A 13004-nucleotide genomic window follows, 5' to 3' on the forward strand; every position below is an offset into this window, starting at 1 on the left:
TGTCCGGAGCAAGTATGGTGGGTCTGACACACCGGGGTCAATGTGTTCTTTTTTCCATTTCCAGGAGTGTAGTTTCCACAACGAAACTTTATCTCGAAACCTGGCAGAAAATCGAAAGAGATTCTGGGCGTATGTGAGGTATGCTAGCGGCAAGACACTATCAATGCCTTCCTTGCGCGGTTGCAATGGAGATACTATTGAAGACAGTACTGCCAAAGCAGACTTACTAAACACAGCCATCCGAAATCTTTCACCAAAGAAGACGAACTAAATACTCCAAAATCCAAATCAAGAACAGCTGTCAACATGAGTAACGTAGAAGTAGATATCCTCGGAATAGTGAAGCAACTTAAAACACTTAATAAAAGCAAGTCTCCTGGTCCAGACTATATACCAATTAGGTTCCTTCCAGAGTATGCTAATGAAATAGCTCCATACTTAACTATTATGTACAACCGTTCAGTCACGAAATATCCGTCCCAACGACTGGAAAGCTAAACAGGTCACACCAATGTTCAAGAAAGGTTCCATATCGTTAACGTCGATATGCAGCAGGATTTTGGAACATATATTGTGTTCGAACATTATGAAGTACCTCGAAGAAGACGGTCTATTGAGACACAGTCAACATGCATTTAGAAAACATAGTTCTTGTGAAACACAACTAGCTCTTTACTCGCATGAAGTGTTGAGTGCTATTGACAAGGGATTTCAGATCCATTCCTATTTCTGGATTTCCGGAAGGCTTTTGACACCATACCACACAAGCGGCTTGTAGTGAAATTCCGTGCTTGTGGAATATCGCATCAGCTATGTGACTGGATTCGTGATTTCCTGTGAGAGAGGTCACAGTTCGTAGTCATCGATTGAAAGTCATCGAGGAAAACAGAAGTGATTTCTGGCGTTCCCCAAGGTAGCCTTATAGGCCCTTTGCTGTTCATTGTATATATAAACAATTTGGGAGACAATTTTAGCAGCCGTCTTATGTTGTTTGCAGATGACTAGTAAAGTCATCAGAAGATCAAAACAAATTGCAAAACGATTTAGAAAAGATACATGTTTGGTGCGAAAATTGGCAGTTGGCTCTAAATAACGAAAAGTGTGAGGTCATCCACTTGAGTACTAAAAGAAATCCCTTGTACTTCGGTTACACGATGAATCAGACAAATCTAAAGGCTGTAAATTCAACTAAATACTTAGGAATTACAATTACGAACGACTTAAATTGGAAGGAACACATGGAAAACGTTGTGGGGAATGCTAACCAAAGACTGCGTTTTATTGGCAGGACACTTAGAAAATGTAACAGATCTACTAAGGAGACTGCCTACACTACGCTTCTCCGTCCTCATTTAGAATACTGCTGCGCGGCGTGGGATCCTTACCAGATATGATTGATGGAGTACATTGAAAAAGTTCAGAGATGGGCAGCACCTTTTGTATTATCGCGAAATAGGGGAGAGAGAGTCACTGAAATGATACAGGATTTGAGATGGACATGATTAAAATAAAGGCGGTTTTCGTTGCGGCGGAATTTTCTCACGAAATTCCAATCATCAACCTTCTCCTCCGAATGCGAAAATGCTTTGTTGACACCGACCTACTTTTGGGTATGGTGTTTGTTCTTTCCGTGCGCTTTACGGGATTGGAACAATAGAGAATTTCGAAGGTGGTTCGATGAACCCTCTGCCAGGCACTTAAATGTGATTTGCAGAGTATCCATGTAGATGTAGATGTAGACTTTATGTCTTCAGTTGATGATTTTATATTTACCAAATTTATTTTCTTCAAACAAAAATATTGTCTCCTTCAGACTACTTTCGTTCGGCAACTATGGAAGGGCGGAATCGTTGTTTCCAGTCTTAGTAGCAGCGCCGAAAGTCATTCAGTAGTAAGGCCTTTTTAACATGTCCGTCACATTTTTTGAATGTTCTCCATGACTCAAAATGACGCCCTTTTAAGAATTTTTTCAATTTCGGGAAAAGAAAAAAATCACAAGGGGCCAGATTAGGTGAAAAGGCGGTGCTGTAAAACACCAGGAATGCCTTTTGAAACGAAAATTCGATGATACACGAGTGTGGTCATGTGACATGGGACGTTGTCATGGTGTAGCATCCACTTGTCTCCAAACTCCGGTCTCACTCAATTCACCCTTTTCCGTAGACTTCCAAGAACATATTTGTAAAACATTTAGTTGATACTTTGTCCTATAGGAACAGATTCTTTATGCACGATAACCCTTACTGCCAAAAAAGGGAATCAACATTTCTTTGCTCTCTGATTTGCTCATTAGAGTTTTTATCGGTGGAGGCGATGTCTCAGTGTACCACTCCTCACTTTGCCTCTTTGTTTGAGAATCGTACTCAAAAATGCGTGAGTCATCATCTGTGATGACACGACTGAGCTATTCGCGGCCATTGGCATCCATTTCTAGAAGATCAATACACACATTTCTTAGATTGTCCTTTCGCTTAGTTGTGAGATTTCTCGGCACCATTTTGGTACAAACCTTTTGCGTGTGCGAATCTTCGGTTAAAATTTGATGTACTGTGGAAATGTTTAACATGTCACCTACCGTCCTTATTGTTAAACGCCGGTCTGATCTCACAAGAGCATGCACACATTCGACATTTTTTTAGGGTTTTGAAGTTGAAGGTCTCGCTGAGAGTTCATCTTCAACATATTCAAGGTCATCCAAAAATCATTTGTGCCAGTGATAACTTGTGCTCTTGATAAGGAATATTCCCCGTAGACCTGTTTCGACTTTGCAATGGTCGCACTCGCGGTTCCCACAAGTGTATCATGAAACTTGCTGGCATAACGTTGCTCTAAATTTCACTGTTAAGTTTTGATAACATAGAACAAAAAAACGCAATTTCGCTGATGATACTCTAAAATTCGTGATGGCTGTACGGAGCTGCAACTCGACTTGAGCATCTGAAAGGGAAGAACACACCCGTCTACACACGTTTCCCTTACAATTTCACGTTAATAATCCTTATTCAGTTTTTTTAACCTGCTCACGCCTTTTTTCGGTTTCTCCATTTTTCGTATAACTTTCGTACTTCTAAAATTCTGCGTGCCGGTTCATACCACAGTGTTGCCAGATAGCTTGCGGTGTTGTCAGTCTCATTATTTTTCTCACACACCTCGGAAGTTCCACAAAATTATGTCACTGCAGACTGTGACATACAGGAGTGAGTCGTGACTGAAAAAAAAAAAAATGGAAAATCAATACAAGGAAACCGATGTGAGGCCTAAGAAGAGTAGTTACCCGACGGGAGGAGGAATGTTGACATCAGAAAAGAACTAGGAGTGGAAAGCTGAAATGGACATTTTGAAGAATACAAGAACGACTGGAAGGACCTTGTCACAAGAACGGAAGAAGACAGAATACCAAAATTTAATGATGAATTATTAACCAGCAGGCAGAAGATCTTCAGAGAGACCCGGAAAAGAATGGAGGCATCAACAGTTTGAACGTTAAAGGCAAATGCCTAACACATGCAGAAATAACAAGAGTAGGAGTTATCTGTGCACTTTTTAATTTATCATCCTGATACTCCTGTTAAGCGATATTGAAATCCAAAGAAAAACATAAATCTGGTTCCCCACATGGGATTTGAGCGAGCCCAGTGCCTTAACTGTCTGTCTGTAACGGAGCGGTAGAAGCACTGGTTCTGTTCCCAAAAACTGCAAGCAGTTTCTCTTAGTGTGAGGACTATAACAGCGTGTTGTACATCGAGTTAAGGGGCTCCGGAAAGGCTCAAAATCATGAAAAGTTCAATTTTTACTTTTTTGCGTTTTCTGAATCTGCAGACTATTACCTTTTAATAGATATATAATTTATTCAATTCCGAAGACTACAACTATTTTTTAAAATTTTTTGAAATGTGTTCTACATGGGCGTGACCCACTGTGGCGCTGTTAAACTGCTGTCAAATGGTGTTATTATTAACGTCCGTGTTCATCAGGTACATTTTAATGATGTGAGATAAAGTATGTGTTGTGGCTAACCTGTGATGGTTCAATATATATCGCTGGTGCGAATGTCGATTGTTTCATGTTTATTTACTCTGTCGTTATCTCGAAAATATTCGTAATTAATTCTGTTTCTTGAGTCTCTGTTTTGTTGAAGTATAATAATCAGTAAAAGTAAGGTTATTAGAAATCCTCTGAAGGCTTTTAAGAAAAGGAGAAATGTTGGAAAGCCAAAGGTATGTGTTATTGCTGTAAACAATAAAGACGATGAATATCCCCAACATAGCTTGTGTCCCAAAGAAGAAGACAGTTGGTATAAATATAACAAAGGATTGCTAACTGGTGAAGTGTACACTCATAAGCATAGTCTGCCTCATGCAATAATGGAGGTGATAAAACCTATTTTCAGAGACTTAGCAGCACCTGAACTGTTGAAAAAGTGTATTCACGGAAAAACTCAAAACCCCAATGAAAGTGTAAATAGTGTTATATGGTCGAGAATCCCCAAGACTGTATTTGTTGGAATAGAAACACTTTACTTTGGTGTGTATGATGCTGTTGCGACTTTCAATGATGGCAACATTGTAAGGTGCAAGGTATTTAGAAATATGGGAATGAAGATAGGTTCTAACATGGTACGAGCGATGCTTGCTTTAGACAAGGAACGCCTTCGGGCTGCAGACAGGGCTGTAAAGAGTCTAGAAATACAAGCAAGAGTAAACAGGAGGAGGAACAAGAGGAAGCTGGAGGAGGAGTTTGCAGAGGATGAAGATAATGCATCCTATGGACCTGGAATGCACTAAAAAGTTAATCCAATCTTTGTCGCTCGATTCCCAAAACTTTTATTTTCTCATACTAATTACATGTTTTCTAAGGATCTTCCCAACATATTTGTTTCAAACTTTCAGTAAATGTCACACAGTACCTTCTGCATAATTTAACACAGCCTTTTTCCAAAAAAAAAACTGTATATTTTTGAATATATAATAAAAAATTGCAAAAAAAATGTTGTGAATTTTCTTTACAATTGAAAAAAAATCATCTTTAATAACTGAACTAAAATTTTGTAAAATCCCTGTGTTAAGTTGTAGCCCATATTCCAATAAATAATCTGTAAAAAGTTCAACTTCCTACCTCAAATACTTTGTGAGGAAAGATGTAATTTATAAGCGTTATTTTAACATTGCAAGTATAGGGCGTTCCGGAGCCCCTTCAGGTAGTTCGAACCCTAAATCCCGCCTCCCCTTTCCCCGTCAGCTCATATTCTGCATTACCTGCTAGTCTTCTGTTACCACTCTTACAACAGCATTTGAACCACCTATCAGAGTCTTGTTCCCCTTTACGTATTTTATTAATCAGTTATTCTCCGTACGTCCTCATCATCAGCTTTTGATGTTAGCACACAAACCTGTAGAGCAGTAGTTGGTGTTCATTTAGTTTCAATTCACAGAAGAAAAATTCGGTCACAGACTGCTCTTAGCAACATATCGTGCTATCTATATTTTTGTTTCGACCTTTTACACTCTTCACTGACCCTGTTATTATTACTCTACAGTCGTCTTGACAGAAATCTTTAACCCTTACAATTTCACCTTACTAATCCTTATTCAGTTTTTTAACCTGCCCACGCATTTTTCGGATCCTCCACTTTTCGTTTAACATTGGTACTTCTAAAATTCTGCGTTCCGATTCATAAAACGTTAGTCACATCGTCCTCCTAATAGCACCGTCATGAGCTGCCGCCACACGAAGTTACGCAGTTTACATCTTCTCACTTTGACTATCCGCTCCTGCCCATTAAAAGTGCAGTTGCTCGATTACGCAGTTTACATCTTCTCACTTTGACTATCCGCTCCTGCCCATTAAAAGTGCAGTTGCTCGAAAGTGGCAGACAACAAACATCAAACCGCTGTGCGGAGTACTACATGCTTGGACGTAGAAACGGCTACGCTGTTAGCAGCGCAACCAGACGGCGTTCTTTCGCAGAAAACAGGTTGTGACGTAATGAATGTACACTATCTGATCAAAAGTATCCGGATGCCCACAAAAACATACGTTTTTGATAGTAGGTGCTGACACCTGCGGCCAGATACCCCATATCAACGACCTCAGTAGTCATTAGATATCGTGAGAAAGGAGAATGGGGCGGTCCGCGGAGATTAGAGGTTAGATTACATTAGTTTTTCGTTCCATAGATACGTGCTGAGGAGATCCTCGTGGATGTGGAACATGTCAATTTTTTTAAAAGCTGAAATAACAATACTAATAGTATGAATACATACAATACATCATTTGTTTCTATTAAAAAATTCGTCAGTGGAGTAGAAGGAGTTGGCCACTAGTAAGTCTTTGAGACTCCTTTTAAACTGATAATTATTTGTAACTAAATTTTTTATGTTTGCTGGCAAATTATTGAAGATGAGTGTTCATGAGTAGTGGACCCCCTTTTGACCTAAAGTAAGTGCTTTTAAGTCCTTGTGCAGATCATTATTGTTCCTGGTATTGTATGTATGAACTGAGCTGTTTGTTGGAAAAAGAGATATATTCTTTAGGACAAATTTCAATAAGGAGTAAATATACTGAGAGGCAGTAGTTAGTATACCCAGTTCTTTGAAGAGGTTTCTACATGACGTCCGTGAATTTACTCCACAAATAATACGTATTACACGCTTTTGGACTCTGAAAACTTTTGTTTGACTTGAAGAGTTACTCCAAAATATTATACCATATGACATGGAATGAAAGTAGGCAAAGTATGCAAGCTTTTTCATTTTTATGGCGCCTATGTCAGCTAACACTCGAATTGCAAATACAGATTTGTTAAGGCGTTTCTGCAGTTCTGTGGTGTGCTCCTCCCAACTGAATTTATTATTAAGTTGTAATCCCAGGAATTTAAGACTGTCAACCTCTTCTATCTGCTCTTCTTCATACTTTATGCATATGCTGGGTGGAAACCTCTTACACTTTCTGAATTGCATATAGTGAGTCTTTACGAAGTTTAATGTCAGTGAGTTGGCTTTTAACCATTTATTAACATCCATGAAAATATCATTAGCAGTTCTTTCTAAAACTACACTCGACATACTGTTTATTGCAATACTTGTGTCATCTGCAAACAAAACGAACTCTGTTTCTGGCAGTGTAACTGATGAGAGATCATTAATGTACACAAGATGGATCCTTGTGGGACACCACATGTAATTTCTTCCAATTCTGATGATGACTGATGACTTAATTCACTACTCCCTTGCACTGACACCCTTTGTTTCCTGTTAGCAAGTTATACTTTGAACCATTTTGCAGCACTGCCCGTGACACCATAGAATTCTAATTTATTTAAAAGGATGTTGTGGTTCACACAATCAAATGCATTTGACAAATCACAGAAAATACCTGCTGCTTGTAATTTTTTATCTAATGAATTAAGTACATTTCCACTGTAGGTGTAAATAGCCTTCTCGGCATCAGAACCCTTCAGAAATCAAAACTGTGTTCTTGATAATATGTTATTTGTGGTCAGATTGTTGAGAAGCTGCCTGTACATTACTTTTTTTAAAATTTTTGAGAATGTTGGCAAAAGTGAAAGCGGTCTGTAGTTTGATGGTATCTCTTTATCCCCTTTCTTGAATAGAGGCTTAACATCTGCATATTTTAACCAGTCAGGAAATGTCCCAGTTATAATTGAATGGTTACACAAGTAACTTAGAATTGTACTAAAGTCACAAGAACATGCTTTAATTAACTTTGTTCATATTTCATCGTAACCACTAGAATGCTTCGTTTCTAAAGATTTTATTATGGAAGATATTTCTTTTGGTGAAGTGAGTGACATATTCATGTACCTGAAGCTATTTGCAAAGGCTAGTTTCAGATATTTAAGGGCATTATTTACTGATCCTGACAATCCAATTCGATCAGTAACGGATATAAAGTACTTGTTAAATACACTTGACACACTATGCCCATCGGTTACTAATGTGTCATCTACCCTTAATGCTATTTGCTCCTGTTCCTTTCTGGTTTTACCAGTCTTCTCTTTCACTATATCCCATATTGTTTTTATTTTGTTCCCTGACATTGCTATCTTCTTCTCATAGTGCATTTGTTTAGATGTCTGAATTGCTTTTTTTAATATTTTACGGTATTCTTTGTATTTAGCTAAATCATCAGCATTGGAGCTATTCTAGGTCGACAGATACATTTTCCTTTTTGTCTTACAGGAAATCTTTATTCCTTGTGTAATCCATGGTTTTATAATAGACTTCCGTTTAATTTGAGTAACTTTTAGAGGAAAACAGTTTTCAAACATGGTACTGACAATATTCATGAATGTGTTATATTTTTCGTTCATGTCATGAGCACTATAAACATCTTTCCAGTTCATATCTTTGAGCAGTTTTCTAAAACATTCAATTTTTGGTTGACTGACTACTCTCCTGTACTCAGATTTACCAGTCTCGATAATCTGCTTATAATTTACATCTAAAACAAGGAGCTGCATGTCATGATCTGATAGTCCATTTATTACTTGTTTTATGATATGATTTTGTTCCTTTGATATGTCTATAAAAATGTTATCAATGGCTGTCCTTGAGGATTTAGTGATCCTAGTTGAGAAGTTTACAGTGTGAGTTAGATTGAAAGACAACATTACTAACTGCAGTAAATGTTTACTGGAAGACTGCATTAGAAAATCTGTATTAAAGTCACCAGCAATCAAAATTTCTTTGTTTCTTCCTGTTAAATAACCCAAAAGAGCTTCTAGATGATTTATGAATAGATTATAATTTCCTGCAGGTGCTCAGTAAATAGTTACTATTACATAGGATCTGTATCTACTCTGCAGAAATAGGAGGCTAGCTTATACCCTGAAATGTCTAACATATCTATACCAGTCGTCACTTGATGTTCAGAGAGGCAGATTATGTCAATTTGGTTACATGAATTCATTTCATAAATACAAATGAGTAGTTCATCAACTTTATTTCTGAGTCCCGGAATGTTCTGGTGTAATAAAGATAACTGATACTGCATACTAATGGGATTATAACTGCTTTGGCGAACATTGAACTGGCAGTTTCTGATTACTTTCTGTTAAACACTGTTTAAATGGAGGCTGTATGCTAAAATCTGACCCCTGTTCATCTGTTTTCTCAAACTGAGTGTGTCTGCCAATCTCTCTTAAAACTCGTTTTCTTTCCCCCTTCCCTATCCTAAAAAAGGCATCCCGCTGACACCTGTGACCACTGGTATTTTACCACTTGTGACAGTGTCCCTCCTTAAGTTTTCTGCAATAAACCCAGGCAGTTTTCTCTTCCCTTTCCTATTGAGGTGAAGGCCATGTCTAGTGCAGTTCCACCTATCGATAGCATCCACAGGAATCAAACGAATATGGGACCCTATATCCGTCCTAAGCAGCCACTCCGAGTTCACCCTCCCGACGGAAGAGATCAAATGAGGCCGATCACGGCGTCTCAACACAGACACAAATCCCACACGTGTATGCTTCGTTGCTGATGCTATCTTCACCAGGTCACTCTCTATGGAATATTCAGAGTTTCTGTCAATACTGTTTCCCGGACCACCCACTATAACCACGCCATCCTCCTTCGTGAAATCTTTGCATAATGAACCTACATCCTCTACCTGACCCAGATCTGCACTAGGCTTGAAAAAGTTTGTGACCTGGTACTCTGGACCTAGATTTTCCTGCAGTAGTTGGCCAACACCTCTACCATGGGAGCTACCTAACAACAGAACTTTCTTTCTCTTTACAAATTTCCCTACCTTTTTCAAGTCCTTGAAAGCTTGTTGTACCCTTTTTACATCTTCAGCTACATGAGGCTCATCCGATTCTGACTGAGGCAACAGTTCAAATCTATTTTCAAGATTTATGAGAAAGCTGTCTGATGCTCTCCTTTGCCTGTTCCCCCTATTATCAGTTGCCACTTCCCGCCTCTGTTCACCCTTCTCCCTCTTTAACCTGTCCAGTTCTTGCCTTGTCTAAGTCAGCTTGAGGAGCTGCATTTTTCCCTTCCTGTTGCAGTATTTTCCTGTCTCTACTGCAGATCCTACAATACCACTGGTGAGCCTCATTTATGTCCCCATTTCCCACCCCACTACATTCGCCCCAATGAAAGAAACTACAGCACCCATCACACCACACCCCGGAACTAACGATCGTACGGCATGTCACACACTTCTCACTCATGGTAAAAACAGAAATCATGTAAACTGGTTTAAGTACTGACTAAAACGTAAAAAAAGGACCATAGAAACTATTCAGGCAGATATAAAGAAATTGAAAGAGTACTGAATATAAAAAACTGGTGATTACATATAAGTTTAAGTCACTGTTTACTTACGATACGCGCGCGTGAAATTAAGCCTAAAATCCGTACTATAGGCGCGAGAAGGAAAATAAACTTCTTACCTCGTTTAATCTTCTTTAACACTTCACTAACACTTCCACTAATGTAACAACACTTATATTATATTTATACCCACAGGAAACGTTTACCTATAAGTTTAATTCACTGCTTACTTACGATTCGCGCGCGTGAAATTAGGCCTAGGATTCGTCCTACAGGCGTGAGAAGAAAAATACGCTTCATATCCCGTTTAATCTTATTTTATACTTCACTAACACTTCCACTAATTTAACAACACTTAGATTATATTTATAACAACTGTAAACGTTTAAAAAGAGCTTAATAACAACGCTTTTTATAGTTATTTATTGCAGCAAATACTCTAAGAGTCCGCGTCGGCGCAGTGTTGCCAACTCACGGACTTCGAACGTGGTCAGGTTATTGGGTGTCATTTGTGTCACACGTCTGTACGTGAGATTTCCACACCCCTAAACATCCCTAGGTCCACTGTTTCCGACGTGATAGTGGAGTGAAGGGACACGTACAGCACAAATGCATACAGGCCGACCTCGTCTGTTGACTGACAGAGATCGCCGACAGTTGAAGAGGGTTGTAATGTGTACTAGGCAGACATCTATCCTTAACAACACACAAGAATTCCAAACTGCATCAGGATCCACTGCAATTACTATGACAGTTAGGCGGGAGGTGAGAAAACTTGGATTTTATGGTCGAGCGGCTGCTCATAAGCCACACATCACGCCGGTAAATGCCAAACGACGCCTCGCTAGGTGTAAGGAGCGTAAACGTTGGACGATTGAACAGTGGAAAAACGTTATGTGGAGTGTCGAATCACGGTACACAATGTGTCGATCAGTTGGCAGGGTGTGGGTATGGCGAATGCCAGGGGAACGTCATCTGCCAGCGTGTGTAGTGCCAACAGTAAAATTCGGAGGCTCTGGTGTTACGGTGTGGTCGTGTTTTTGACGCAGGGGGCTTGTACCCCTTTTTGTTTTGCGTAGCACTATCACAGCACAGGCCTACATTGATTCCCACTCTTGAAGAGCAATTTGGGAATGGCGATTTAATCTTTCAACATGACCGAACACCTGTTCATAAGGCACGGCCTGTGGCTGAGTGGTTACACGACAGTAACATCCTAGCCTGCACAGAGTTCTGACCTGAATCTTATAGAACACCTTTGGGATGCTTTGGAACGCCGACTTCGTGCCAGGCCTCTCCGACAGACATCGATACGTCTCTTCAGTGCAGCACTCCTTGAGGGATGGGCTGCCATTCCCCATGAAACCTTCCAGCACCTGATTGAACGCATGCCTGGGAGAGTGGAAGCTGTCATCAAAGCTAAGGGTAAGCCAACACCATATTGAATTCCAGCATTACCGACGAAGGAAGCCACGAACTTGAAAGTCATTTTCAGCCAGTTTTCCGGATACTTTTGATCACACAGTGTACATCAACAAAGAAGTTGCGAATTCTTGTTAATATTAAAAAGGATCAACTGCTGAGCTTTAAATGATCGAGATTACTACTGCACGCTTTCCTCATGATACCACGACTGGCCTGCGATTATGGTATCGCTGGGTTCAAGACGGCCACATTTAACGCCTTCTCAGCGGCCTCAATTGCCTCGTGCTGGCGCATTGTTCATTTGGACCTGTAGAACTGTACAGCAGCGTCATGTAGAGAGGGTGGATAAAGTGTGGAAACACCACAAATACAACTCCTTACCATCCCTGGTATGGTGTAGGAAAGCTTTGGCTTTCAAAACAGCGTCCAAACGTCTCGCGATGAGTAAACATAGCGCCTGTATAGTTTGCGAGGAAATCCCATACAATTATTCCTGCAAAATAGTGGCAAGTTCCGGAAACGATGGTGGAAGTCGATATGAGATCGCGTACCCTTTTCTCCAAAGTAGACTACAAAGGCTCAGTAACAGTGAGCTTTGGTGATTGTGCTGGGCAGGGGAGGTGCGACTACTCATCCTCGAGCTCACAAAATCATTGCTCGACTACACGAGCTGTGTGAAACGGGGCCTTGTTTTCTTGGAACACAACTTCACCATTGGCAAAGAAACGTTGTACCACGGGAAGGAGCTGACAAGCGAAAATTGTCACATAATCCTGGGCAGTAATGTGGTCTTGTAGAGTACCCATGGGTCTCATGTAATACCACCATATGACTTACCTAAATCATCACTGAAGCGCCACCATGTTTCACTCTTGGTACGTAAACTCGGTGGGAAGTTGGAAAGAATGTGAAACAAGGCCCAACCGAGTAAATGACTTTCTTCCGCGGCTCCACAGTCCAGGTTTTATTCATTTGGCACCACGTTTATCTTATAAGGGCATCGCTGATGAGAGGTTTTGGAATTCCAGCTCGCCCTCCATTTCCCTGCTTCTTTGGAGCTCCCTTCCAGTTTGTTTTGATGCTGATAGGGTTCACAAGTGCGACACTCATTCGTCCGCGTTTTGTCATAGCGGATGATGTTTTTATGCTTTCCGTCTACCTGGTACAAATCTTCGACAAAGTGTCTCGTGAAATACCAGACACTTCGACTACCTTATTTACGGAAGTACCGACCATACGAGCATCAACAATTGGCCGACGTTTGAGTTCACTTAGCTCCGACAA

The 13004-nt window shown here is 40.1% G+C and overlaps 1 protein-coding gene across 2 annotated transcripts in view; it reads right to left on the reverse strand.

Annotated features, from left to right (window-relative positions):
* Positions 1–13004, reverse strand: part of LOC126194911 (synaptotagmin 1) — a 1052777-nt gene that overhangs the window by 549574 nt on the left and 490199 nt on the right. The window lies entirely within an intron of this gene.

Source organism: Schistocerca nitens, chromosome 7 (genome assembly GCF_023898315.1).
Source record: "Schistocerca nitens isolate TAMUIC-IGC-003100 chromosome 7, iqSchNite1.1, whole genome shotgun sequence".
NCBI classification, from domain to species: Eukaryota; Metazoa; Arthropoda; class Insecta; order Orthoptera; family Acrididae; genus Schistocerca; species Schistocerca nitens.